General features: G+C 42.9%; 1 long non-coding RNA gene across 1 annotated transcript; it reads right to left on the reverse strand.

The window, feature by feature from the left end:
- Positions 1 to 111: 111 nt before the first annotated feature.
- LOC112646623 (uncharacterized) lies at positions 112 to 27,708 on the reverse strand. The gene is made up of 5 exons (XR_004811378.2): positions 27,490 to 27,708; positions 27,066 to 27,219; positions 23,704 to 25,212; positions 14,193 to 14,365; positions 112 to 2,021 (listed from the first exon to the last, which is right to left on the reverse strand). It is a non-coding gene; the product is annotated as an uncharacterized LOC112646623 (long non-coding RNA).
- Positions 27,709 to 27,739: the final 31 nt, after the last annotated feature.

The raw sequence follows: 27,739 nt of genomic DNA on the forward strand, positions 1-27,739 counted from the left end.
TGAATCTACCTCATCTCATCCAGAAACATCCTCACAAACACACCTCGAAATTGTGTTTAATCTGAGTACCCCATTACCCAAATTGACGCATAAAATTAACCATCACAAGTATACTTTACAAGTTTAAAAGCACATTTTTATTAATTCTCCTAAAAATAAACAATTGTAAAAAACAAAACAAACAAAATTCTGCAAGTTGGGCATCACTGCTTTCTCATGTAACAGATGAGGAAACAAGCTCAGATTGTCTTCTTGCTCTTATGTCTTAACTATACATTGGAATTACACTTTATTCTAGAAGTAATCCTTCCCCAAATTGGAAGATTGGTAACCAAATACCCTTTCCAGAAGAACTGTATATTGCCCAGTAAGATGCAAAATTATATGAAACATAGAACCTCAAGTTTTTTCCTAAGAGTTTGCTCTGTATGAGGTCTATGAAGAGATCTATGTAAACTTAGGGCTATATTTTTCATGTCCTAGTCATTCCAGAACCAAGAAGCTCAGGCTCCCACACCTACACAAAGAAACCAAATGTACATCAAGACTCTTCTGTAATGCTAGCATGATCCTCCCTTAACAGACCTCCTAATCCTAAAGCCATAGCAAGGTAGGTATATTTGTTTCCTAGGACTTCCATAACAAATTACTATAAACCTGTACCAAAACAACAGATACGAGTTCTTTCACTGTTCTGGAGGCTAGAAGTCCAAATTCAAGGTGTTGCTCTCTCTAAAGTCTCTAAGAGAGGAAACTTCCTGGTCTCTTCCAACTTCTGACAGCTCCAGGCATTCTTTAACTTGTGGCTGCATAACTCCAGTCTCTCCCTCTGTCTTCCCATGCCCTTCTCACAGTCTTGTATCATGTCTCTCTTCTGTGTGTCTCTTATAAGAACACTTGTCATTGGATTTAGAGTCTGTTCAGGTAATGTAGAATGATCTCACCTTAAAATCTTTAACTTAATTACTTCTACAAAACCCTTTTTCCAAATAAGAACACATTCTCAGATTCTAGGGACTAGAATGTGGACATGTATTTTGGAAAGTGGCACTGTTAGACATACTGCAGTATACCCTCTGCCCCCTAAAATTCACATCTGTCTCACATGTAAAATACATTCACTCTATCCCAACAACCTCTTCCAAAGTCTCAATTCCTTACAGCATCAACTCTAAGGCCCAAACCTCATATAATTATCATCAGCTCAAAAGTCCCAAATCTCATTATCTACATCAAGTATGGGTTAGACTCTGAAGATGATCCAACCTGGGACAAAAGTTTTTCTTCTGTGGACATGTAAAACAAGAAAACAAGTTATTGAATTTTAAAATATAATGATGAGATAGGTATAGATATTAGACATAGACAGGGTAGACATTCCCATTTCCAAAGGGAGTCAAGGAGTCACTGGAAGGAATAAAGAGGTCACCAGTCCCGGGTAAGTTTGAAATACATAATGAAAAATTCTGTTAAATTTTAATACTTGTGAATAATACACTGTGACTTAATGCTCTGCCCACTGAGACTCCATAGGCTTCTGTAAACCTGCAGTGGCTCTACCCTTGGAATCATTATTACTTTTTCTGAAGGGTAGCATATGTTTGCAGTTGTAATTTCCTGCTTGAGTAATTTTGGAAGCCCAACAGCTTTCTCTCATTATGTCCTGTCTCTGTCCCTTTCCATCCAAGTTAGCAGTGTTCCTGCTGATATAACATTCTCAAAAACCATGTGGGTCTCTCATGTATGTCACAGGTGTCTACAGCATTAGATATTTTCTGGATAACCCCATCTCTCCTGTCTTCTACTGAGATGATCGAGTGGATCCATGGGTTGTAATACCCTAACTGTTTAAGCAAGGGTTTATCCAGCCATCTTCAGAACATGCTTCCGTAGTAGCAAATTTCCTAATGTTAGCATCCTTTGAAATCTCGACAGGCCAAGAACTTCAGATATCATCAAGTGCTAGCTCCTTTTTGCTTAGCAGTTTCTTCCTTAATTTATCTCTTTCCTCTTGCATTTTACTAAGGAGAAAGAAAATACCAGGCTGAATCAGTACTTTGCTTGGAAATCTCTTCAGCAACATATTCAATTTTATCGTTTACAATTTCTGTTTTCTCCACCACAGCAGAACACAATGCAGCCAAGTTTTATGCCACTATATAACAATTCCTTCAGTTATATATAAAATTCCTTCAGTTTCCAATAATCTGTTCCCCTTTTCCTTCTGAGTCCTTACCAGAATTGCCTTTAGCATCCATATTTCTACCAACAGTCTCCTCAAAGCAATCTAGACTTTTTCTAGTATGTGCTCAGATGTTTTCCAGCCACTGCCCTTTACCCAATTGTTATATACATGAACCAGAGATGGCCTCCGTATATTGTCTTCTATGTTACTTACTTCTTAACGGGCTGAAACTCATTAGTTCCAAACCCCACTAGAGTCAAACTCAAATTTTTATACAACCAATTGTTTTAAACTTACCCCAAATAAGCAGGTTTTTTAGCCATATCAAGCCTGCCTGCTTTGGTATCCCATAAAATTGCTCACAACATGTATTAGCCATAGATAAGACAAACATACTAAACTGTTGCTGCTTTACAGAATTCTCTGACCTAAAGAATCCTGTTGGGATGCTGAGCAACATTACCTCTCCTATCTCCTGGCCCTTAGAAGTTCCCTTACCCTTCTCCCTTTTGAGTGGTAGCCCTCAAAGTGTGGCCTCTGGACCATCTCACACTCAAACCCACCAAAGTGTTGCCCAAATAAAGGCCGTTTGTTTATTAAGTCCAAGTTATTTTTCTCTTTTATCACTCATGCTTTTGACATTATGATTGAGAGCTCTTTGCTTAATACCAGTTCATTAGGATGTGCTTCTAAAAGTTTTATAGTTTTTGGCTTTATATTTAGAGCTGATCTATTTTGTATTAATATTGGTATAAAGTGTGAAATTTAGTTGTTTTCTTTTGGAGGTCTTTTTTGGATATGAATTATCCAATCATCCAACATTACTTGTCAAAAAATCTGTTCTTTCTCTAATTTTTGTACTTTTGCCAAAAATCAAATGATTGTGTTTGTATGGATCTATTTCTGTATTTTCTATCCTGTTCCATTGATCTACTTGTCTGTTTTTTTTTTAAGACTTATTTATTTATTCGAGAGAGAGAGAATGAGAGAGAGAGAGAGAGAGAAACAGAGGCAGAGACATAAGCAGAGGGAGAAGCAGGCTCTTTGCAGAGAGCCCAATGCGAGACTCTATCCCAGATCCCCGGGATCATGACCTGAACCAAAGGCAGCCACGCAACTGCTGAGCCACCCAGGCGTCCCTGCTTGTCTGTTCTTTTGCCAAGATGACACTCCCTTGATTACTGTAGTTTCATAGTAAGTCTTGAATTCAGGTACTGTAAATTCTCTAAATTTATTCTTCTTTTTCAAAATTGGTTTGGCTGCTCTATTTCCTTTGTCTTTCTATAAATATTTTACAAAATGTCTACAAAATATCCTTATGTAACTTTAATCATCATGTTAGATCTATGTATTAATTTAGGAAAAATTAACAACTTTCCTATATTGAGTATTCCAATTAATAATTAAGGAATATCTATTATTTAAATTTTGATTTCTTTTGTCAGCATTTTATTTTCAGCATAAAGATACTGCACAGTTCAGTTAGATTTATTTGTAGGTATTTTCCTTTCTGTCCAAAACTTCTTTAATTTTAAAAACTTTGGGTATCTAATTGTTCATTGCAGAACAATTGTTTTGTGTACTTATCTTTTGAAGTTGCATCCAGTGACCTTGCTTAACATATATATTTGTCCTAAAATTTTGAAAACAAATTTCTAGAAATTACTTATGTGGGGAAATAACGTCATCTATAAACAGGGACAGTTTATTTCTTTCTTTCCACACCATACATCTTTAATTTCTTTTTCTTGCCTTATTGAAATGGCTAAGGCTGCCAGAATGATGTTCAATAGTATCAATAAAAGTGGACATTTCTTCCTTTTTCCAATCATAGGAAATATTCAAGTGAAGCTCTTTCTGCTCCTGGATCCTGTCCTTGTGCTTTAATAAAACTACCTTTTTTGCACTGAAAACATCTCAAGAATTCTTTCTTGACTGTTCACTCCTGGACGTGATACCACATCAAATTACATCGTTTTGGTGTCCAACCTGCGAATTGAGTCCAGTTAATTCCATTTTTCTTTTTTTTTTAAGATTTATTTATTTATTCATGAGAAACACAGAGAGAGAGAGGCAGAGACATAGGCAGAAGGGAGAAGCAGGCTCCCTGCAGGGAGCCTGTTGCAGGACTCAATCCCAGGACCCTGGGATCATGACTGACCTAAAGACAGATGCTCAATCACTGAGCCACCGAGGTGTCCCAGGAATCCATTTTTCTTTAGTGTCACTTTCATTTTATATATTGCTGGATTCAATTTATTAATATTTTACTAGGGACTTTGTGTCTATGTTCATGAGGGATATTGATCTGTGAAATTTTTTCCTGTATTGCCTTCGTCTCGGTTTCATATCTTAGTCTCACAAAATGAACTGTGATATATTTCCCTCTCTTCTATTTTCTGGAAGAAATTGTGTAGAATTTCTGTTATGTCTTCTTTAAACATTTGATATATTCACCACTTAAGCCATATAAGCATGGAGAGTTCTTTTTCAAAATGATTTTTTTTTGTTTGTTATTATGAATTCAGCTTCTTTAGTAGTTATAGGACCATTCAGGGTATCTATTCCATCTTGGGTGAGTTTTGGTAGTTTATGGTTGTCACAGCACTGGCATTTCATCTAACCTCATGAATTTGTCAAGTTTTTTATAGTATTAGCTTAGTATCCTTTTATTATCCAGAGTCTGTAGTTATATCTCCTTTTCCATGCCTGATATTAGCAATTTGTGTCTTTTCTTTGTCAGTCTTCCTAGAGGTGTCTTATTTTATCAATCTTTTGAAAGAACCATCTTGTGTTTTCATTGATTATATTTTGTTTCTTTTTAAAGTTTCTTTTATTTCTATTCTTATCTTATTTTCTTCTACTTCTTTTGACTTTATTTTCCCTTTTCTAGTTTAAAATGGAAGCTTAGGCTATTGATTTGAGATCATTCTTCTTTTTTAATATAAACATCTAATGTTATATATTTCCATCTAAGTACTGCCTAAGCTATATTCCACAAATTCTGATATTTTTTTCCTTCATTTCAAAATATTTTATAATTTCTCTTAAAATTTCTTATTTGATGCATAGAGTGTCTAGATATGTATTTGAATTCTAAGCGTCTGGAAATTTTCCTATTAACTTTCTGATGTCTGTTTCTTGCTTACTATCTTTCTGATATATCTGATTTTTGCTTGGTATGGTCAGAGAACATACTTAAGATTTTTCTGATTACTTTATATTTGCTAACTTTGTTTTATGTTCCAGGATATGATGTATTTGGGCAAGTGTATATGTGCATGTGGAAAGAAATATTTCTACTGTTGTTTGGTCAAGTGTTCCATAAGTTAAAAATTAAATCCAGCTGTTTGATGGTGATGTTCCATTATTCTACAACTTTGTTGATTTTCTTTCTACTCATTCTACTATTACTATGAGAGGAATTTTTAGGTCTCCAATATAATTGTGTAACTGCCTATTTGTCCTTTCACTTCTATCAGTTTTGTTTTCTGTAACATAAAGCATTGTTATCAGGTGCACAGATTTAAGATTATTATGAATTATCGATAACGTGTCCCTTTTTTCACTATGATAAGTGATAATTTTTATCCCTGGTACTTTTTTAGCTAAGAAATCTATGTAAGCTATTCATATAGCCACTATAGCTTTCTATTGATTGTTTTCAGGCATTATTTATCTTTTTACTTTTAATCTATATATATATATATCATTATATTTAAAATGACTGTTTTTGTAAGAGCATAAATTTGGTTTATGGTTTGTTTTTTCTTAATCCATTCTAACCATCTCTGTATTTTCTACTGATGTGTTTTTTTTTAAGATTTATTTATTTATTTATGAGAGAGAGAGAGGCAGACACATAGGCAGAGAGAAAAACAGGCTCTTCACAGGGAGCCCGATGTGGGACTGGATCCCCGGACCCAGGATCACGTCCTGAGCCGAAAGCAGACACTCAACCACTGAGCCACCCAGGCATCCCTCTACTGATGTGTTTAGACCATTTGCAGTTAATGTAGTTAGTGATATATTTAAATTTAGGTCTAAATTTTATATTTAAATATATTTAAATTTAGGTCTAAATTTTATATTTAAATATATTTAAATTTAGGTCTAAAATTTAAATTTTATTATTCCTTTTTTGTTCATTTATCTGACTTTTGTTCCTCTATTTTCCCTTTCCTGACTTATTTTCAGTTATGTAAACATTTTGACTATTCAATTTATCCATTATGTTTTTCACTATATTTCTACTTAACTTTTTAGCAACTGCTCTAAGGATTATAAGATAGTCATTTTTTCACAGCCTACTTAGGATGCATATTTCATCAGTTCAAGCAGAATGTAGATATATTACCACAAGTGTCTCTTTACTCTCTCCTACAGTGAAAACCCCATCAGGAAACGTTCCACACTTACAGTGTGTTGAGTTGTGGTTTCCCCCCACCCACTTCCCCTTCTGCAACCCTTCGCTTGTTTCCCAGAGTTAGGAGTCTCTTATAGTTTATCTTCTCTAATTTTTCTCCCACTCAGTTTTCTCCCTTCCCTTATGGTCCTTTTCACTATTTTTTATATTCCAAATATGAGTGAAACCGTAAGATAATTGTCTTTCTCCAATTGAGTTATTTTACTCAGCATAATGCCCTCCTAGTTCCATCCACGTTGAAGTAAATGGTGCGTATTGGTCCTTTCTGATGCCTGAGTAATATTCTATTGTATATATAGACCACATCTTCTTTATCCATTCATCTATTGAATGACATTGTGGTTCCTTCCACAGTTTGGCTATTGTGGATATTGCTGCTATGAATACTGGGGTGCAGGTGTCCTATTGTTTCACTGCATCTGTATCTTTGGGGTAAATACCCAGTAGTGCAATTGCTGGGTCAAAGGGAAGCTCTATTTTTAACTTCTTGAGGAACTCCCACACTGTTTTTCAGAGTAGCTGCACCAGTTTGCATTCCAACCAACAGTATAAGAGGGTTCCACCTTCTCCACAACCTCGCCATTTCCTGCCTTGTTAATTTTAGCCATTCTCATCCATGTAAAGTGGTATCTCATTGTGGTTTTGATTTGTATTTCCCTGATGACAAGTGATGTGGAGCACTTTTTTCATGTGTTTGTTGGCCATGTGTATGTCTTCTTTGGAGAAATGTCTGTTCATGTCTTCTGCCCATTTGAGGACTGGATTGTTTGCTTCTTGGATGTTGAGTTTGGTAAGTTCTTTATAGATCTTGGATACTAGCCCTTTATAAGATATCTGGTCATTTTTATAGGCATTTTCAGTGCCCGCTTTTTATCAAGTATATAGGTCATACTTTCCTGTTCCTTTTCATGCCTTGGAATTTTTTTTATTGGGAACTAAACAGCTTACACACTACGTTGTGGCAATTCTGGGATTAGTTCCCTGACTCAAGTTTGTTATTGTTATCCCTCCCACATACACACACACACAATATTAGGTCTCTAATGCTCTGTGATCAGGAAGCACATCCTGAAATCACTCTGGGATGACAATGGTGCTAGTTAGTAAGATTCTCTACCACCCTTTCCTGACCACACTCAGGTATTGAAGTCTAATGGCAAGAAAAGCAAAAATGAACAAGGGGAACTATATGAAACGAAAAATCTTCTGCACAACAAAGAAAACAAACAAAAAATTAAAAAGGTATCTTATGGAATGGGAGAAAATATTTGCAAACCATTTATCTGATATGTGATCAATAATCAAAAAAAAAGTAACTCCTACAACTGAATAGCAACAAAATAAATAATCTGATTTTAAAATGAAGAAAACACCTAAGTAGACAGGTACACAAAAGATGCTAAAAAACAAACACATGAAAAGATGCTCAATATCATTAATCATCAGAAGAATGCAAATCAAAATCACAATGAGATATCACCTCACACCTGTTAGGATGGCCATTATGCAAAAAGAAGAGATAACAAGTGCTGACAAGGATGTGAAGAAAAGGCAACACTTGCATGTTGTTGGTAGGAATATAAATTGGTATAGCCATTATGGCAGATAGTATAGAGGTACCTCAAAAAATTAAAAATAGAACTATCATAACATCCAGCAATCTCACTTCTAGGTGTATATCCAAAGGAAACAAAATCAGTATCTTGAAAGATAATATGCACTCCCATGTTCACTGCAGTACTGCTCACAATAGCCACGATATGGAAATAGCTAGAGTCTGTCAGTGGATGAACTGATAAAAACATTTGGTACCAGACACACACACAAAACCAGAATATTATTCAGCCATAAACAGAAGGAAATCCTACCACTTTGGTACAATATACCTGGAGGATATTACACTAAGTGAAATAAACCAAAATAGGAAGACATATACTGTATAATTTCACTTAGATCATTTAAAAATACACCAAGACACCTGGCTGGCTTAGTCAGTGGAGCACATGACTTTTGATCTCTGAATTTTGAGTTGAAGCCCCACATTGGGTATAGAAATTACTTAAAAATTAAATCTTTAAAAAAATAAGAAATAGGGGTGCCTAGGTGACTTAGATAGTTAAGCATCTGACTTTGACTCAGGTTATGATCTCAAGGTCCTGGGATTGAGCCCATATTGGGCTCCCTGCTCAGTGGGGAGTCTGCTTGCCCCTCTCCTTTTGTCCCTCCCCCTGCTCACACATGTTCTCTTTCTCTCTCCTAAATAAATAAATAAATAAATAAATAAATAAATAAATAAATATTAAAGAAATGAAAAAGGCCAAACTCATAGAGACAGAAGGGGCTGGGGGGGGGGGGAGAGAGGAAGTGCAAATAGGGAATTGTTCGTCAAAGATACCAACTTACAGTTATAAAATGAATAACTTTTGAAGATCTAATGCACATTATGGTGACTACAGTTAATAATACTGTATCATATACTTGAAATTTGCAAAGAGTAGGTCTTAAGTATTCTCACCAATAAAAGGTAAGCTTAAGAGGTAATAGATGCATTAATAACTTGATTATGATAATCATTTCACAATGTATATGCATATCAAATCATTCCCATATGTGCTATAAATATATACAATTTCATTTGTCAATTTTAATTCAATAAAGCTGAAAAAAAAAAGAAAAATGAACAGTTCCCAGGAGCAGAATTTCTCCACAAACTAATCCAATCATATTGTGGCTCCTTGGAAAGAATTGTTTCTGAGATCAGTGTTTGAACTCTTATTCTGCAGTTAATTCATACAAACTAGCTGACTTACAGTCTAGGCTATACTAAATCCCCTTTCCAATTGCCTTTTATCACAACCTACATGTTTGTTTGTTTTAAGTAATCTCTCTGCCTAACCTGTGGCTCGAACTCACAACCCTAAGATCAGGAGTAACATGCTCTACCAACTGAGCCAGCCAGGCACCCTACAACCTCTACTGTTCTTGTTCTTCGAAAGTAATTCTTAGGTTTAAACTTCCCCACTCTGTTGCAAATGAAATCTTTTTTTTTTTTTTTTTCAGAAAGAGATTAGTAGCTATCTGCTTTAAGACCTGGTTTTCCCCTTCTACCCACAGTCAAAATTTCTGAGCCAGGGCTCTGGGGGTAGGAACAATGACAAGCTTCTGAGTGAAACCTCTACCCTAGGAGATGAGTGCTTGTGGGGGTGGAAGGGGCAGCAGCCAGCAGTCCTCTCAGCTTCTTCTCCTGGTACAGAATCTTTCCCTCAAGGACTGAGGGAAGGGCTCTCAGGATCCAGGGATTCCCAATGTGCCATACCCAAAGTAGAACCTCTATTCCACAAGTAAGGGTTAGGTCTTAAGGAAGAAGCTCTGAATCTCCTAACCACACTCACCTGAGACCTAGCCTCAGCAACAAGTAGCTAGGGGCAGGATTAGAAAAGCAGAACTCTTGCTCCCATTGCAAAGAAAATCCTCCAGTAAGGACCTGGAGGATAAAGGGAGCCCTATGTTCTTGGTTGCAACAGTCTGAGTGAGTCAATGCCCAGTGAGTTAGGAAGAGGTAGAAGAAAGTGGTCTTGGCTCAAATACCACAGACTTTCATCCATTTTACCAAATTTTCATAAATTTTCTTGCTTAGACCTTTCTTAATTTGCTGTTTGCCTTCAGGGCTATTTCCAGAGGCTTTAAATGACCATCTTTTGCAAATATATAATTTTCACTAATTTCCCTGGGGGGGGGGGCGATTCAGGAGAGCTCCCCATGCTATCATGACAGAAGTTGATCAATTTCCATTAGCTGTATTGTTTAGTTGTACATAATATGTCCAGAAGTATTCATCCTTGCTTGTCACTAATTTTTCTAGAGTTAACTTGCTTCTCTCCATTAAAATGGTGACTTCTAAATCTATACCAGTACACTCAATTTCTTAAACTCTTAGTTTCTAGAAATTCCAAAATGAAGCTTTTATGTTAATATCTAGAGTGAACACTCAAAACTGATTCTAGTTATAAAATTTATCTAAAATGAGGAAAGAAACGTGTTCCTCCACTACCGTCCTCTTTCATCATTTTATCTATGGTTTAGTTCAGGTTTAGGAGGAAAAGATAGGGATGGCAAAGTTAGAAAGAGGAAAAGTTACTTCAATATGAAGTCCACATAGACTCTCAACTCAAGAGAAGACGTTAGTAGGACTTTCTGTTGCTGTGGGGTTGATTTGTTATGAGGTAGTCACCTTTTGCAGAAGCTTTGCTGGCTTCCTTGAAAATAACAGTAAGCAAATGACTAACCAGACCTAGCAAGACTGATCTTGACACAGGAAGCCACAAAATGATGAGAGACCTGGGGATACCCAAAGGAAGTTAATAGAGCGTACTCTCAAATTCTCCCAGGTCTTGGCTTGCAAAGCCTGCCAGGACCTCTGGAAATCTCTCATGAGTGCTAGTTGGACCCTTTCAGCCAAAGAACTCTGAGAGATGATTCTTAAAAACTTGGTTGCTTAAGTTTACAAAGCCTGCTAAGTTTTTGCTTTCAGTTGGAAATGTGAATTAAAAATATATTTGCAGAGAGGATTCTCAGAGCATTTTATTTATGAATAATAATAGTTGTGTGCTATTCTCCATTTGTCTCCTTGAGATCTATTCTCCATCCTTCTATGCCCAGCTTTGTGTCCTCAGAAGCTGACCCATGCAGAATTGACCATTCACCATGTTCCAACATGTTACCACCTAGTTTCCAATTGGGTTTGGCCAATGCTAGATGTCAACATGAAACTGGAAGGTTTGAAAAGAGAGATTGGTATTCTTCCCTGTCTCCTCCTTGCTATACTACTGCTTCTCTGGCATTAGCTGTGTCTCTATGATTCTCACTTGGCCCCTCCAAGGTTCTAGTTCTTACTTAGCTCTAGAAACACTAATTTCTCTCATGAGACCTTCTCGATAAACTGTTTCTGTGTGCTTCATCATCTCATTTATTCCCATAACCATGACCACATCTTTGTAAATAGTCTCTTCATTAGGACTTCATTCAATTTCCTTCTGGGTCCTTAATAATTACTATCTTTTAAAATCTATGTGTGACATTATTTCTAAACCTCACCATAACCCTGTAAGACTTTATTAACATTATTACACACTTACAGGTAAGGACACATGATTTAGATGGGTAAAATGCCCAAAGTCACACATCTAGTAAACCACAGAGTTAGGATTAAAGCTCTAGTCCTAAAAACAATAAATAAATAAAAAACAAATAAAACTCTAGTCCTAACAAAAGCCATTTTCCTTATTTCATTTAAATTTGTAAACAGGGGCACCTGGGTAGTACAGTCAGTTGAAGCATCCTACTCTTGGGTTCAGCGGGGGTCTGATCTAAGGATCCTGAGATGGAGCCCTGCATTGGGTTCTATGCTCAGTGCAAAGTCGACTTGAGTTTCTCTCTCCCTCACCCTTGGCACTTCCCCTCAACTTGTGTGCATTCACACACTCTCTCTCAAATACATAAATACATCTTTAAATAAATAAATAAATAATTGTATACACATTCTATTTTTTCCAAAGACTTTATTTAAATATAAATCATATTTTATGTCAGCTATTTTATTATGACTATATTGATTAAGCTTGAGCCCTTATTCTGAAATAGAATTTGATGAAATTCACAAATTGCTAAATTCAAGTACAGCATCCCTAACTGATCAGTTTTAATGACTATAGTGAGAACAAGAGACTCTTATTTAAAACAATGATAAAACTTGATAATCTGCTCTTGCCTGGTGCTAACATTAAGTCTTCTTTGCCTTCAATTCTTTGGCTAACAGTCTGGGCTACAACTCAATAACCATTCTCAGTTCCCTTATCCCTATCTTTTTCCTCCTTCAAGGCTAGTTCCCCCAGACTCCTTCGTGGGTATCTGTGGCCACATGACCCAGGTGTGGCTAATGAAAAATGGACTTTTTCCTTTACTGATAAAAGGAAATAACTTTTTTTTTTTTTTTTTTTGCCCCGTCCCCTTCTTCATGCTTATTACAATGGTGTGATGTCTGGAATTATGGCAGTCATCCTGTGACCATGAACCAGTATAAGAATGCCCCAAATATTTTATAATATGTACTTATACTAAAAACAGTATTATAATTTTGTACAAGTACATATTCAATAAATAACTGGCAGACTTAACATAAAAATTTCATTCTGCAAACCCTCAAACCTCTGAATTTTCTTGTTGCTTAAATATGTTGGATGGATAAAAAGAATATTTATAAAATATATGCATTATATAATGAAAAACAATGCACTAACCAGCTAGGTAATCGCCACCCAGCCTAAGGAAAAGGGCAACCTCAGAGGCAAGCTTTATTCTAGATTTTATGTTTATCCATCTTTTGCCGTTTTAATAATCCTCTTTGCTTTCTTTTGTTCATCTTTATCCCTTTTGAAAGGCTAGGAATCAAGACCTTTAGCTTTTTTTTTGTCTCCAACCATGCTGCTATTGTATGAAACACTTTAGTCCCAACACACTTTATCATTTTAGAATTCAGGAGACAGCTTGACAGTTTCCTTTCCTTCTCAAATTACAAGGCAAAGAGAATGGTGCAACATTAAAATCAGCAGTTTTAAAAGTTCTCTTAAATTGGTAATAAAGACTTGAGGAGGACCACAGTTCACCTTTTTGGAGCTGGTTATATAAACAGAGGTACACACAGGATGTGGAGGGGGTCTTACAGTTAGAGCTGGGGAGATTGGTGTTTGTATGTAGAGAACAAACTTGAACTTTGGGGTTTCCAAGGGGGTTCCCTGCCCCTGTCTCAGCTCAGACCTAGGCAGGCAGACCCCTGCCCAAGCCTCCCTCCTGATATCCTGCATATGCTTTCTTGCTAAATGACTCTTTGCACCGTTATCTCCTCACGGGATACATCTGTTGGGTGCCTTGCATCCTCAGCTCTGCTTTCATCTCTTCATATCGCAACACATTGTTTCCCCGCAGTCCTGGTGCCAGGGTGGAAGGGAGCCATCCCGCCCGGCCGCTGGCAGCAAATGAATGATTGGCAGCGGGTATCTCTGTCAGGGCTTTGGCATGCTGCAGAGTAGGAGCCCTGTGCTAATGAATGCCATCTACACCTACCAGATGTGCCACTGGGTGACATGCCAGATCTTTTACATAATGCCATTCTGCCGGACACCAGGCAGCTGGGGGAGGGGAATATATTTTAATGCCTTGGGGTGGAAGTGGGTCTGTTTTTTTTTTTTGGTTTTGTTTTGTTTTTTTAATTCAGATCTCCCGCCACCGCCCATACACCCAATCAGCTTCCCTTACAGTGGGCCGAGGGCCTCTCTGGAGAGCTTGAGCTCCCTGAACAGATAGATCCCTTGGCTCTCTTCCATATTCACACCTTTTTCCTTCCTTGAGTTTGGTCCACTCTTCCATTCGAACTCAGGGAAAGGGATCTCTCTTTTTTTTTTTTTTTTTTTTTAAGCTCAAGATATAAAAACACTGGCAGGAGGATCTGAAATGAAAGGAGGGGTGGGAAGAAACCACACTTCCTACCCCCCCACCGCACCCCCACCCCGTTCTCTCCTTCCCTACCCTAAAGGTGCAAGAGCTTTCTTCACTCCATCCTCTTCCTCTTCCACTGTCCACTGGAAACTAGAGTGTGTTCATCCCCAAGAGTGATATCCTGTCAGTGCCCGTCCCACGTTCTGGCTGGGTAGTTAGTGTGTGGGCGTCCCCAAATCCACGCCGCTGGAGAGGACCGGCTCCTGAAGTGAAACGTGCAAAGTGGGAGGAAAGGGAAATGAGGAAACCGCTTCTCACCGAAAGCGGGCGAGCGCTCGGGTGTTGGGCCGCCGCCCCGCCCCCGCCCCAGCACCCCCGCCCCGCCCCGCCCCCGCCCCAGCACCCCCGCCCCGCCCCCGCCCCGCCCCCCTGCCCGGCTCGCCGCACTCCCATCCCCAGGGGCGACGAAGGGGTTGCCCGGTAGGCCCCTGCGGGTCGGAGCTGCCCCCGGAACTGCGGGCTCGCCTGGGGCAGGCCCCTGCCGCTGCTCGCGAGAGCCACACCCCCGACCCTCCGCCACACACACTCCCGCCCGCAGACCCCCGTCCTTTGCCCCTTTGCAAAGGCCGAGCCTCACCCCGCCCGCCGCCGAGGCTCCAGATGGCTGCTCCTCGCGTGGGGCTCGGGGCCCCCAGACGCCGCCCAGAGCAGCCGGCGGCCTCGCCCTCCCTCCCCCCAGCTGCTGCGGCCGCGACGGGCACCGAGCGCCGTGCACGAGGGCAGGCTCCGGGCGGGGCGGCCGCGGGGCGCGCGGGGGCCGAGCCCCGCAGGCCCAGGTGAGGCAGCCGAGTCGGGGGTGCGGAACGGGGGGCGAGCCTGACCGCCCTCACAGCGCCCCGCCCCCTCTGACCCCGACCTTCCTCCCCGCGCCGCAGGCCGAGCGCCGGCTGCACCCGAGCACCCGAGCGAGGCCGGCGGGGAGCGGCCGCGCAGCCGCCAGGAGGGGGCGCCCAGCTGCCCTGAGCCGGGGCCGGGAGCGGGAGGCGCTGGGAGGCGCTGGGAGGCGCTGGGAGGCGGGCTCTGCCCAGAGGCTGTGCGGGCCGGAAGGGCGCCCCCTCCTGCCACAGAGCGGTAATGCGCCCGGCCGGGCCCCGCTTCCCGCGCTCCCCTCCCCCGCCCTCCTCTCCTCTCCTCTCCTATTTGCTTCTTTTTTCTCGCCGGCCTCCCTACTCGCCGTGTCCCTCCTAACCTTCTGGAACTTTCCACACCTTCCCCGCCCCCTCCCTGGCTCGGGAACGGGTTGTCCGCCCACTGGGGCGTGGTGGGAGGGGGCGCGCCTCCCACGCCTCAGCTCGGCTCCGCTCCACAGACGGACGCTTCTCCGAGTGCCCGCGTAGACGGCCTGAGACCCGCGGGCTGTGGCCTTTCCCGTACAGGCCGGGCGGGCGCCCCCTGACGTGCCGGTGAGTGACGCGTTCGGGGCAGCGCTTGCCCCCGCAAGCCGTCGGGAGTTAACGCCTCTTGGAGGACGCCTTTGTGAAATTCGGACGCTTGGTCCTGGGCTCCTTTCATCCACCCAAAAGCCAGGCCACTCGAGGGCATCGTCCCCTCACACACATCCCCAGACGCCAGAAGCCTCGCTCCCGGGAGGTTCCCACTTTCTCCTCCAAAGCAGTTTTGCGGGGGGAGGGGGAGGGGGCGGGGGGGGCGCGTCTGAGGTTCTGTCTAATCCCCCGCGTCCGGCGCGTGCCCGCAGACCCTCTGCACGCCCCTGCCCTGCCCTGCCCTGCCCTGCCCTGCGGGCCTCGGGCATCAGACCCCCCAGAGCGCGCCCCGTAAGCTCCCGCGCACAAATCCCCTCGGAAACATTAATCACAACCAGCAGTGAATGCAAAATGTGTGCCCGTGCCGGGTCTGCTGTTTAATCCCGACTGTAATTCTGGAAAGCGGCATCGGAAAGGGGTTTTATTAATCCCCTCCACGAACAAATACAATCTCTGACCTACTAGACTTGTCTTCCTGAAATTTCACGAAGAGTCGGTCTCACTAGAGGAATGCCCAAAGGTCAGAAAGCTGTGAGAAACTTGAGGGGCATCGATGCAGTGATGTGGTGCGCTTGAGCCAAAAGGCGCACGGGCCGGGGAGTGGAATCCCTGGTCGGGGGTCCTGAAATTCTCCAGGACGAGGAGGTGGGTGAGGGCCGGTGAGGGCGAGTCAGCTGAGTGGCAGGCACCTAAGGAGGCTGGGAGAGGGAACCCAGTTCTCCTCCTTCCACAGGAGAACCCAGTTCTCCTCCTTCCCCAAGTGACCTAATCTGGCGGCTGCCTCCTCACGAAGGCGCTAGGGCTGGCGGACGGGCTAGCAGAGGTCAGGGTTTGACACTCCCCCCTCCCCAGGCCTGTTCCTCACACTTGAGATTTCACCATCATATTCAATTAATCATATTTCCCTTCTCCCATTTTGTTCAAACCTATCTTCCAGTCCTTCATAATCATAATTTGCACCATTGCCTTTTATCTGTGATTAATTAGGAAATCGAAAAAGATGGTGAAGGGTCGGGCCAATAAATTAGCCTCAGGGATGGAGATGCAGACAGACGGATGGGGTTGTATGGGTGAGTACTGCCAACGGAGCCTGGTGGGGGCTGCCTCCAGCTGGGCAGGAAAGGGTTGAGAAAAGGCGCTGGGTGTCGGCTGAGTGGAGCGTCTGCTCTGAAATAACCCCAGTGGGTGCAAGCAAAGACTTCTCACCGTACTAAGTGGAGAGTCCCCTGTGATTTTTAGCTTTTCTGTTTGAGTGCAGGAAAAAAAAAAAAAAAAAACAAGAGAGAGAGCAAGAGAGAGGAAAGGATTTGGGTGGGGTGAGAGTAGGACTCCTATTTCTGTCAAAGAGGCCTCCCTCCTGGCAGATGAACAGACTTAAAGCTGGGTGTTTTTAGGCTGGGGTCTATTTCTTCCCGAGATTGATACGTTAGATTTACTTTCTAGATTTACTTTCGGATCCTTTCCTTCCCTCTCCACTTGCCTACTCGTCTGAGGGAGAGTGAGAGGAAGGGAAGAAGATAGGGAGGGGGAGAGAGAAAGAAAAAGATTTGGAGATTCTATTATTATGATCATATCATAACTCCCTGGCCAAAGAGAAATGCTTGTACCACGGAGTCCCTCCCTGCTCTGGCAGAGGCGCAGGACGGTTTAGTATTCTTTTCTCCCTCCATGAAATCGATCACGCTTCCCAGACAGCTGAAGTAGGGCACTTTGCCACTCTTCACAGCTTCGCCCCAGCCTCTTTAGCTTTCAATTGAAAACCAATTAAAGGTTTCTATAAATCTGTTAGCTCCCCTTTTATCTGGGGACCCCTGATGCATGCGATACTGCCCTTTAGATGCCTCTTCCGTGTTTTGTTTTACAATTGTTGTATCAATATAATGCGGCCTTTCTTCTCCTGTCTCTATAGATACAGATACACAAGGAAAACCAAAGCTATTCAGTCTCCTCATTTGTCCAGCAGCCTCACAGTGGTGCCCTTTCTCTGCTGCTGCTTTCCCTGCTTCGGGAGCAGCAGTTATGGTAGAAGCAGATGGCTACTGATTGGGGGAGCTTTGTGGCTCTAATACTGAATACTTTATGGAAAAGGACTTTATCATGCTTCGCTGGGCAGAGGAACAAGGGGGTGAGATTTATGGCCAGGAAAAATAAATCTTTTCCAAGTTGTGGCTCCTTCTCACCAGTTGTCTCTTTTGCTGGTGGTGAGGGGGGGGGGGGGTGGCGGGGAGGTGGAACTACTGAAGAATTGGTTTTATTTTATTCTCTTTTCTACTAATAGCACTTTTTTAGTCAGAGTCTGAGGGGAGAGCAGACTAAGAGCTAGAAGTTTATGGCATAACTTGGGTGACCATTGCTGCATGAGCATTCTCTGCTCCGTTAGTGTGTGTGGGGGGGGGGGTAGTAAAATAGAAGGGTATAGTCTTGAACGTTGTCTGGGGCCAGTTTTCCCGGATGTCCTGTTAGTTCCTGGGTAAAACATCATCCTCCATTATCCTATTATCTATAGAGAACAAAAAGGAATGTAAGTGCTCCCATCCGAAAAATCAGAGAAGGTCACTGGTATTGAAGAAGTGGGGCCCTGATGAGGCATATGGTGATGTAGGTATGCTCCTCTACTCTGAAAGAGTCTGAGCTGCAAGGATGATTAGGGGATGTCTGTGAATGTCAGTTTTTGGACTCCTAATAGAATTTTCAAGCTTATAAGATTATACAGACTCCCAACACTGCACTGAAGGTTTAATTCACCCCAAGATAATTGACCCTTACATCTTTTTTCTTCCCTTCACCAGAGTTTTACTTCTCAAGAGTCAGATATGCCCTATATCTGTTGCAGGAATGCATCCCTCCTGCATATGCAGAAGTCTGCACCCCCTTGCCCCTTCTATTCCCAAAACCTGTCCCCTAGAGCAGTGCCACCCCCTCTTCCATCTCCCCCTTTACAGCTTCCCCTCCTAGGGGCCATAACTAAAGACACAGAAATGCTCCCAACATGCCTACTGGCAGCCAGGCACAGAGACATGGAAGCCAGTTCCAATCCTGGTTCTCCCATTCCACTTCAGACTCCCTGTCTCCTTAATATTTGGAATGACATTTTCTAGTCAAGAAACTTTTGTTCAGAATCTTTCATGCTGTATGCTCCTTTTTCCTGCCTTTCCTATTCTTTTTCCTTTACCTTGTCCCTAGAAACTGAAGCGGAAAGGCTAGAAGGAAAGGCATGCAGCATCCAGAAGTGTCCTCTAACTTTCTGCCACAAGCTAGTTCTTCCCAATTCTGCAGGCACTATCACCCCCACGTAGCCACACACACCTTTGTGCGTTGTTTCTCTTTCAAGAGGAGAAAAAGTGGAGCAGGAAAACCTAGACTTAGAGCTGACATTTACCTAGGTTTCAAAGTGGCAGACATTGAGATACCTTAAATAATTAACTGTTTGGGCTCCTATAGTGTGTTAGACTGAAAGCTCTTCCAGGCTTACTGCATATAATTATGACCCTTTGAGTCGAACATTATTCCCTAGTTCACCGATCCCTTACTTCACAGGAAACGGAAGCACAGAGAGGCCAGCTAAGCCAAGCAAGTAGTCCAGCTGGCATCTGAACCCAGGGTGGTTCTCACAATACCCGTAGCCACGGGGTCACTGAGATAAATGTTTCCTCTGCCATCTTACAAACGAGGAAACTGGAGTTCAGAGAGGTCGGGTGATTTGCTCAAAGACACACAGCTAGCCGACTGCACATCTGGGCGTTCGAACATTACGTTCATCGCATTACATCTGGGCGTTCGAACATTACGTTCATCACATTACATCTGGGCGTTCGAACATTACGTTCATCACATTACATCTGGGCGTTCGAACATTACGTTCATCACATTACATCTGGGCGTTCGAACATTACGTTCATCCATTACATCAGGGCGTTCGAACATTACGTTCATCCATTACATCAGGGCGTTCGAACATTACGTTCGAATTAGGATCCCTAATTCGGGGCTCTCAACCACCGCCTCTCGAATCCTTCACAAGGAAGAGCAATAAGGACCGCCTCCCCCGCCCCCCAACTGACGTCTGCTACAGAGCATCGGTCTGGGCGGGAGATTCGCCAAGCTGAAGGCCCTAGGCGTGGGCAAACGTAACAGCCTGCTCGGGGCTGCGGAAACCGCGTGGGGGCGCGGAAGGAAGCACCGCCCGTCAGCCCCGGCCTCCCGCGGGGCGCCGTCGGCCGTGCGGCCCACAATGCTCCGCGCGCAGCCCGCGTGCGGGCGTCGGGGGCGGGGCCGAGGGTAGGCGGCGTGGGAACGTGCGCAGCTCGAAGCCTGGGCGCCGCTTCCCGCCTCGCTCCCGGGACGGGGACTGCGTGTGGAGGCGAAGGCCTGCTGCCGCCTCAGCCCCCGGCCCGCCCGCTGCGAGGCAGAGGAGGGGCGGGGCGCTCGGAGGTCCTGAGCCCCGTCAGGGCGGGCGGCCTGGTTCCGCAGGTTTCCCTGGCCACCGCCTTCACCTCCGTGCCCTGCGTGCGCGGTGGCGCTGCCCTGACTTCCGGGCGTTTCTGACGTGGCGCCGCTGTCAATTCCAACGGAAGGACTCTGGAAGATGAGGAATAGAAGTCTAGTCGGCCTCCCGGCACGAAACTGCTGCCTCTCCTGAAATGAAGAGGGGAGGAAGGAGTAGGGACTGCCGCCTGTGCTTGGAACATTCCACTCCCTTTGGCAGTAGAAGGGGTCCCTGAACATCTAAACACGTTGTTCCTGCTTCCTTCGTCGTCCAGTACCTTCTGGTTTCCCTAGAAACTTTGAGAAATCCTTTAGCCTTCACTGAGTGGCTTCGAAAGCGAGGGCACTCGCTACAATTCCCAGATTTTCTAAAAAGGAGAAGCGAAGGCAGTGCCAACGGCAACAGCGACCCGATCCGTATTTACTAGGTGCCAGGCACTGTGCTCTGCACAGGCTAGATACCACCTCACGCCGCACGACGACTTTATGAAGAGAATTTCCTTTACCACTCCTGCTCCTCGGTTCTGGGATGAAGGCCTGAAGCACAGGCCGGTTAAACTACCTGCCCGGGCGTCAGTCAGGGGCCAGGATTCAAACCCAGGGAGTTTAGTTCCCCGGGGTTGAATCGGGGTGTGAACCTGACTTGTAGGGTCGGTTCTCCAGACATCTGAGTCAGAAGAAGGTTCCCTCACAAAGGCATTAAGACCTCTCTGGGATGCACAAGGCTGAAATAAAACTAACCCCAGCTCTTGGAAGCAATCCCTTACCATCTGCTCAGGAACTGGCTTTCCTAAACGCGTTCACCCTCGTTTTCAGTCCTCACTGCGACCCGGAAGGCAGCTCTTTCCAGCCTTAGTTTGCTGAGGAGAAAAAACAAGCCTGGGAGAGGTGACTGGCAGTCCAGCACGTAAAAGATGAGAACATAGGCCCACACCTCTGGGAAGGGGGCGGTGTGGACCTACTGCAAGAGGACCTGTGAAGGGGCTGGGGAGGAGGAGCGTGGTCGTGGTCGTGCTGATGGTGGTGGTGGTGGTAAAAAATCAATCAAGCAATCAGTCAAAGCATCGCTGCTCCCTGAAGCCCAGCCCTCAGGACGCCTTTCGGTCCAGAAAGTGCCGCTCAGCACTCAGCAGGAGACAGAAGTTGGTAATAATTCTGGGAGGGGGCAGGAGGCTGCAGAACCCGGAAAACGTGGCACTTCCTCTCTGCTTAGTCCGAGGAGTATGGGGAGCACACCTCGTGGCCTCTTCTCGCCGCCCCCCCCCCAGGTTTAAGGTTTGCTTTGGCTGCTTCTAAGAGAGGCACCCTCTCTGAAGTTGGCTAGTCTTGTTCTGCCCAGGTCCTGTCTAGTGTTGGGTCTCTACACTTTGGTGACTCATCCCAAACGTAGTGGGAGCTGTATCTGCCCCTGGTGATACTGTGATACCCAGAGGAAACCTCCTTAGTCTCTCCCAGGGAGACCTCATTAGCCCACATACCCACATTGAAGCCCATCACTGTTATTTGGCCTTGTCTGCACTCTTTGTCACTGAACTCTTTACTGAAACATCAACACCAGGGACTCCAGACATTAGAAATTGTCTGCCTGTAGCATATATAAGAATGGAACCAGCCATACTCTCAGTACATTGACTTTTCCCAAGATATTTTCACATATTCAGATGATTCCCACTTATCTAGAAACATTAACTTCCTAGGGCCTCAGGTAAACTGAGTCTAAAATGTAGATAACAGCTGAGGCATCTGATCACACATACAAGGTAGTAGATACTCAAATCATGTGGGAAATATATTCTTTAGAATGCTATTCAGTTTTGCTCCTCTAGGAACAATTACTCTTCTATAGGACTTCACACAAACTATTTTCTCAAAACCATCCTACATGAAAACATACAACAAGGAGCACTGACTACTCTATAAACATGGAGCCAAGAAAAATGACAGTCTTGAAAGTTTTTTTTAAAGTGCTACCTGAACATTATTCACTCCCAACCTGCTTAAACACGCACACGCACATGCACATGCACACACACACACACACACACATTAAAAGACCATACCTGGTTAGGTTTAAAAATTGTTCAGACCTAAACTGAATTCTAGGTCTTCAGGAAATCTCAACATCCGGGTCTTTATATTCAATATGTTTATTTTTCTTGGAATTTTGTGAATAATTTATTTATATTTCTGGATATTATTTATTTTTTAAAATTTGAATTTTCCTCAGAACTTTAGAAGAGATTATAAATTATATCTTGGTTACCTTTATATTAAATTACCAGAAGACTATTGAATCAATCTGGGAACTGGCTTTCCAGTCAGCAAGTTCAAGAGAACAAATGTAACTTTCAATCCTCTTGCCTGTTATTCTGACTTTTTTTTACGGTGAAAAAATTTATATTTAGATTTATAGCCGGCTGGACTCAGTTGATCCCAATTTTGTTGGCAACATCCAAAGCATCATAGTCAGGAGCCAGTCGAACATATGCTTTCTTCTCTCCATCAGGCCTGATCAAGGTGTTGACCTTCACAGCCTGTTTGATCGGGTGCTTATTGCCCTTGACATCCACAATGAACACAAGTGTGTTGTTGTCACAAGTGTGTATTTTCTTCATGGCTGACTCAGTAGTTAGGGGAACTTGATGATGGCATAGTGATCCAGCTTGTTTCTGGGGGGGGGTGGCGGGGGGGGGATTGGGATCTCTTTCAAGGATATTTGGGCTGCCTTCTGGAGACGCAGAGTCTTGGATCATTGGAATGTAGGTGACGTGTGGATCTTCTTTTTTTTTGTGACTGTGCACGCCTTTCAGCACCGCTTTCTTAGCTTTCTTACCTTTGCTTTGGCTCCAGCTTTGGGAGGGGCAGGGGTTTCCTTCTTCACCTTCTGCACCATCTTCGTGAAAGGGCATTTCTGACATTTTATAATGTATATACAGTAGTATTGTTTATAGTAGTCATGCAGTTACTATTGTTTGTAACAAGTTGATCTTTGAATTCTCTGAGAGACCGCTTTTTCAGTTAGAATTGAAGAAAGACTTACATGGGTAGCTTATAAGTGCTTATGAAAATCCACTAAAAGTTATAGGCTTTCCATATGATGCTTGGGGAGACATTCCCTCATGAATGCTAGATTAATATGCCTGGATTAAATCATGAAACACTTGCAGTTCACTTGAATTGAAATCATGAAAGATGGTTTGCAATCAAAAAGTCCAATATGTGATATGATCAGGGGAGTAGGTTAGGTATGAGAGCATAGTTTGTGAAGAAATCAAACTATATTTTCAAGGCTCTAACAAAGCAATATGAATCACTGGTGCTGTGGTTGGTTACTGATTGATATCTATTTCCTCAAATCCTTTTCATTTTTTTTTTTCTTTTCTGCCTCTCTTTTCCTCAGAGAAAATCAGATATCTGTCTCTCTCTTCAGCCTTCAGGAAAGTATGCCATGGACAAATTCCAAGCTAGAAAGTCCTGGGCATGTGTGCACTGTCCCTAGACTCCCTCCCCAGGAGAGGAATGCTCTATGCTGCTCATCCCCCAGCAGCCCAATTTAAAAGCAAAGTCCATACCTCAGAATGAACTAGCTGGGATCAGATGCTAGGTAGTCTTCCTATTATGAATCCAGTGTATGTCAATCAGCACCTGTCTTTTTAACACAGGAATTATACACAGCCTAAAATGGAGAGAAAAAGAGGTAGAACTCAAGTACTGTTTGGATAATGTCCCTTCTCCTGGCTGTGTAAAGAAATTTGATGTAGAACCTCTCAACTTGGTGACATTCCTAAGGCCTAGAGACAGTCTTCTTAAAATCTAATGCTCTCTCTTATTTGAAACTGGGGATAGCCCTTGGTCCCTAGTTGCCCTGAAAGCCTGACTCAGAGGGTGAGGAAGCTCTGAGTGGCTGACTGTGGCCCTTACATTTCCTTCTGTCCACCCTACTCCTCTGGCTGAGACTTATTCAGGAGCTGTGGTGTCTGAGTCTGGGAAGAACATTCTAACCTACAGATCTGACAAAACCAGGATATTCCCTGCCAGCTCTCTAGATATTGTATAGAGAGTAGCATAAAAGCTGGGAGAATCTAAGGGGTCAGGATGCTGGATATTGGATCTGTGGTTCACAGGTCACACTTACACAGGTGACAATGAGACATTGATCAGATTTGTGGTAGTTGTCTTCAATATCACCTCAGTTTGCTAGGCCTGCCGGAAGTCATACTCAAAAGCCATTAAGTCAGTTAACTACAGCTCCCATCCAGGAGAGGAAATGAACTACACAGTCTTCAAAGATGATCCAGCTCACAGCTGAACTCCCAAAAGAAGGGTGAGTGGAACTTGAGATTCCTCATTGAGAAAGTTATAAACTTGAGAAAGGTAGGTTATAATCATAATGGCAATCATTGTAGTACAGCAGCAGCATTAAAAACTGCTAGCATTTATTGAGAAACAGGAAAAGCTGAAGCAAGAACAATATGAATCAGGAGTAATGGTCCCTGAACTTGGGAGACTGGGGTCCCTTTTCCCAGACTCCAAAATTATCCATCCTTTGAGAGTCTGGCTATCCCAGGACCAACCCAAGGAAACATTCACTTATGTATCACTGGATGAACCAACTGTAATACTTAGGCAAGGAATAGACCCAAACTGAGATTGCCATGCTCCCCTCCCTGTAAACTTTTATCCAGCTCAGCAAGGCTGTCCCTTGTTGTCTCCAAATTATCCTTTAGAAAGTTTCTTATTCTCTAAGAAAGTTTCACTTCTCCAAGGTGCAATGCAACAACCCTCTGTGAAGTTCCATTCTTTACCTCCCCCAACCTTCAGGGCACCATCCAGAGACTCCCTATGTGACATTAATAAGCTTAGGAAAAAGCCTCCACACACTGTTTCATTGGCCATCCTCTTGTCTTCCAGTGCATTCTCTCTTTCACCATGAGTTGCTCTTTCTTTTTCTTCTTTCTTTCTTTCTTTCTTTCTTTCTTTCTTTCTTTCTTTCTTTCTTTCTTTCTATTTTTCAGTTGGACAGCTGAGGCTTTGCTGGTGTAGAGCTTTTGAAGTAGGATGAGAGGGGGATGAACCATGACCTGGAAAGGAAGAGAGAAAGAAAAACAATGTATTTTCATTCTTAAAGGGTAATGATTCTTCTAAATAAGTTATTCTTCAAGATTTCACCAGCATCCTATCACAGAAATTGAGGTATTTAGGCCCCACTTCCCTACCCTGGGAGGAGAAAGGGCATTCCCATTCTAATACTCACTAAGAATCAGATTTCTTTTCTTACCCTTTCTCCACCCTCTCACTTAGTTCATAAAAGGCACCACCTTGGGAATCATTCATCAATCTCTCTCCAGCCTTCTCTTCCCAAACAATACCGCAGTTGTCTACATGTGGATTTTTTTTTTTTTTTACCATAACTGCGCGAAGCCTTGCTAAAGTGGAGCAAGGTGAACATACCTCCACTCTTCATTGTTATCTCCCTAATCATTTAATTGGAAATAAAATCCCAGGGAAAAGAGCTCCAAATATAAACCCATTGTTCCATGTGAACCAGATAAAACTATTGACTGAGATGCATTTTTATAGTACTGTTTGAAACTGAATAAAAATGCCTCAATTCTTCATTTAGTATCAGTGAATTCCAGTAAGGAATAATGCAGAGTGATTTCAAAGTAGTTTATGCACCATTTTAGCCCATAAATTTCTAGAGAAATAAAAGTAATTTGTATATTTTCTTTACATCCTATTAATAATAGTCATTAAGATCATTTATATTACCAGGGAAATGTGCATCACCTAAAATACTGGAAAACCCTCAAAGTAGGAATGTCAAGCTTAATCTTACCCATATTTGTTTTTTGTTATAGCAGTCATTCAATACATTAGACAAAGAGTTGGTTTGGATTCATAGAATGTTAGAAATTCTTTTATTTAGTGTTTTTACCTGAAATCAGTAGGGGAAATCTTAATCAGGGGGCAGAAAAGAGAAACAGTAAATATCTGATGGCCAGACTCTCAATATGTCTCTCCCCTCACTGATGTATAGGATCTTACCTATTTTCTTGCTTGGGATTTGGAAGGGTCAAACTCCTCCACCCCCAATTTAGGTATCAGAAGCATTTTTAATTTTATACAATCTGGAGTCTACATTTCAGAACCTCAAAGGAGACAATGTAAGTGTCCTGTGTATTTAAGAAAAGAAAGGCCAGGGTAAAGAAAAATGTGTCCCATTTAAAGTTTAAGGTTATCTAAATGCCCACACTCTGGAGTGGATGCTTTTATATTTACAATATGTAGAAGTATTTTTTTTAAGTGGCTTAAATAGATGACTTTTCTTGGGAAAGGCAAACTTTCTATTCTCTAAATCACAATCTCTAATTCCATTAAATTGTTGAACAGAGCAATTCGCTCTGTTCAACAGTTTAATGGAACTAAGGTTATAGGCACTGCACACACACTGTTGCTCTATCGGGCTGTAGTTTCTAGGGGACCTCAACGCTCTTGTGGCTAATTCTTTATCTTCACCTGCTGTTGTTTACACCTGTGCCTCTTCTGCCCCTTCTTTTTCCTTTCCTTCTCTGAATTCACTTAAGTGACCACTATTCTTCATCCCTGCGGGTTATTTTTCAGATGTTTGAGGCAATTCTTTTGACGTTTCTAATTCTCCCACCCTTTCTTGAAACAAGTGATGGGGGTGGGAATACTTTCTTGTGAGAGAGAGAGCGCACGGATTTATGAATGAAGCATCCAATCATCAAACAATTAGTGGCTAAAACACTCCAAGATTCTTATATACAGACATGTGAGAGTCCTCAGCATTGACCTTTGGTTGGAATCGCCCTTTGGCAAATAAAAGTGTTCATATGTGCATAAAGAGAAATGATAGGTTAAGATGAAAGACAATTGCAGTTTAAGAAGCTTTGAAAAGTTAGTAGCTAACCTGGAAATGGAGAGAAAATTGCCCTCTTCTTCCCTAATAAATGGGGATTTTGCAACCCTTCTTTTGCGGAATCCCGGTTTACACCGAGGCAGCAGGTCCGTCTGATCAGAAAAACTTGAAACTTAGTGGGGACGTGGGAGCTAACCAAGACTGGCTGAAAATAAAGGGAGAGAAACAGAGGAAGAGAGAGAGAGAAATCAAGAGGAGAACTCACGTAGCGGGAAATTATTCCCACATTTTTATTTCTGCTCAGCAAAATCCTTCCTTGGCCTCCTTGGACTGCGGGCGCGGCGAGGAAGAGCGCCCCTCGCTGCCCCACTGGGTTCCGGAGGGCGGGGCGTCTCACAGTTGCGAGGGGATCAAAGCAACACTGTGCACAACTTTTCCTTCTAAGCCGCTCCTTGCCAACCCCCAAACCACTCACCTTATTTCAACACTGGATAAAAACGAGACTGTCTCCTCCTTAAGGCATGGTTCTGCTCGGTCCATTTCAGCGGGCTACACAATCCGATTTATCCTGAAGCTAAGATTGTCCTCTTCAAAGAAGTGGTGGTGTGGGTGGGGCTAAGAGAGTGGAGCCTTCTACACACTTAAAGGTCTTTCTTTCCTTAGGAGTTGAAAGGCGAAAAAGAACCCAGAGATTCCCCAGCGAAAATGTGTTGCGGCCCCTGTTG

This window comes from Canis lupus, chromosome 32 (genome assembly GCF_003254725.2).
Source record: "Canis lupus dingo isolate Sandy chromosome 32, ASM325472v2, whole genome shotgun sequence".
Taxonomy (NCBI): Eukaryota; Metazoa; Chordata; class Mammalia; order Carnivora; family Canidae; genus Canis; species Canis lupus.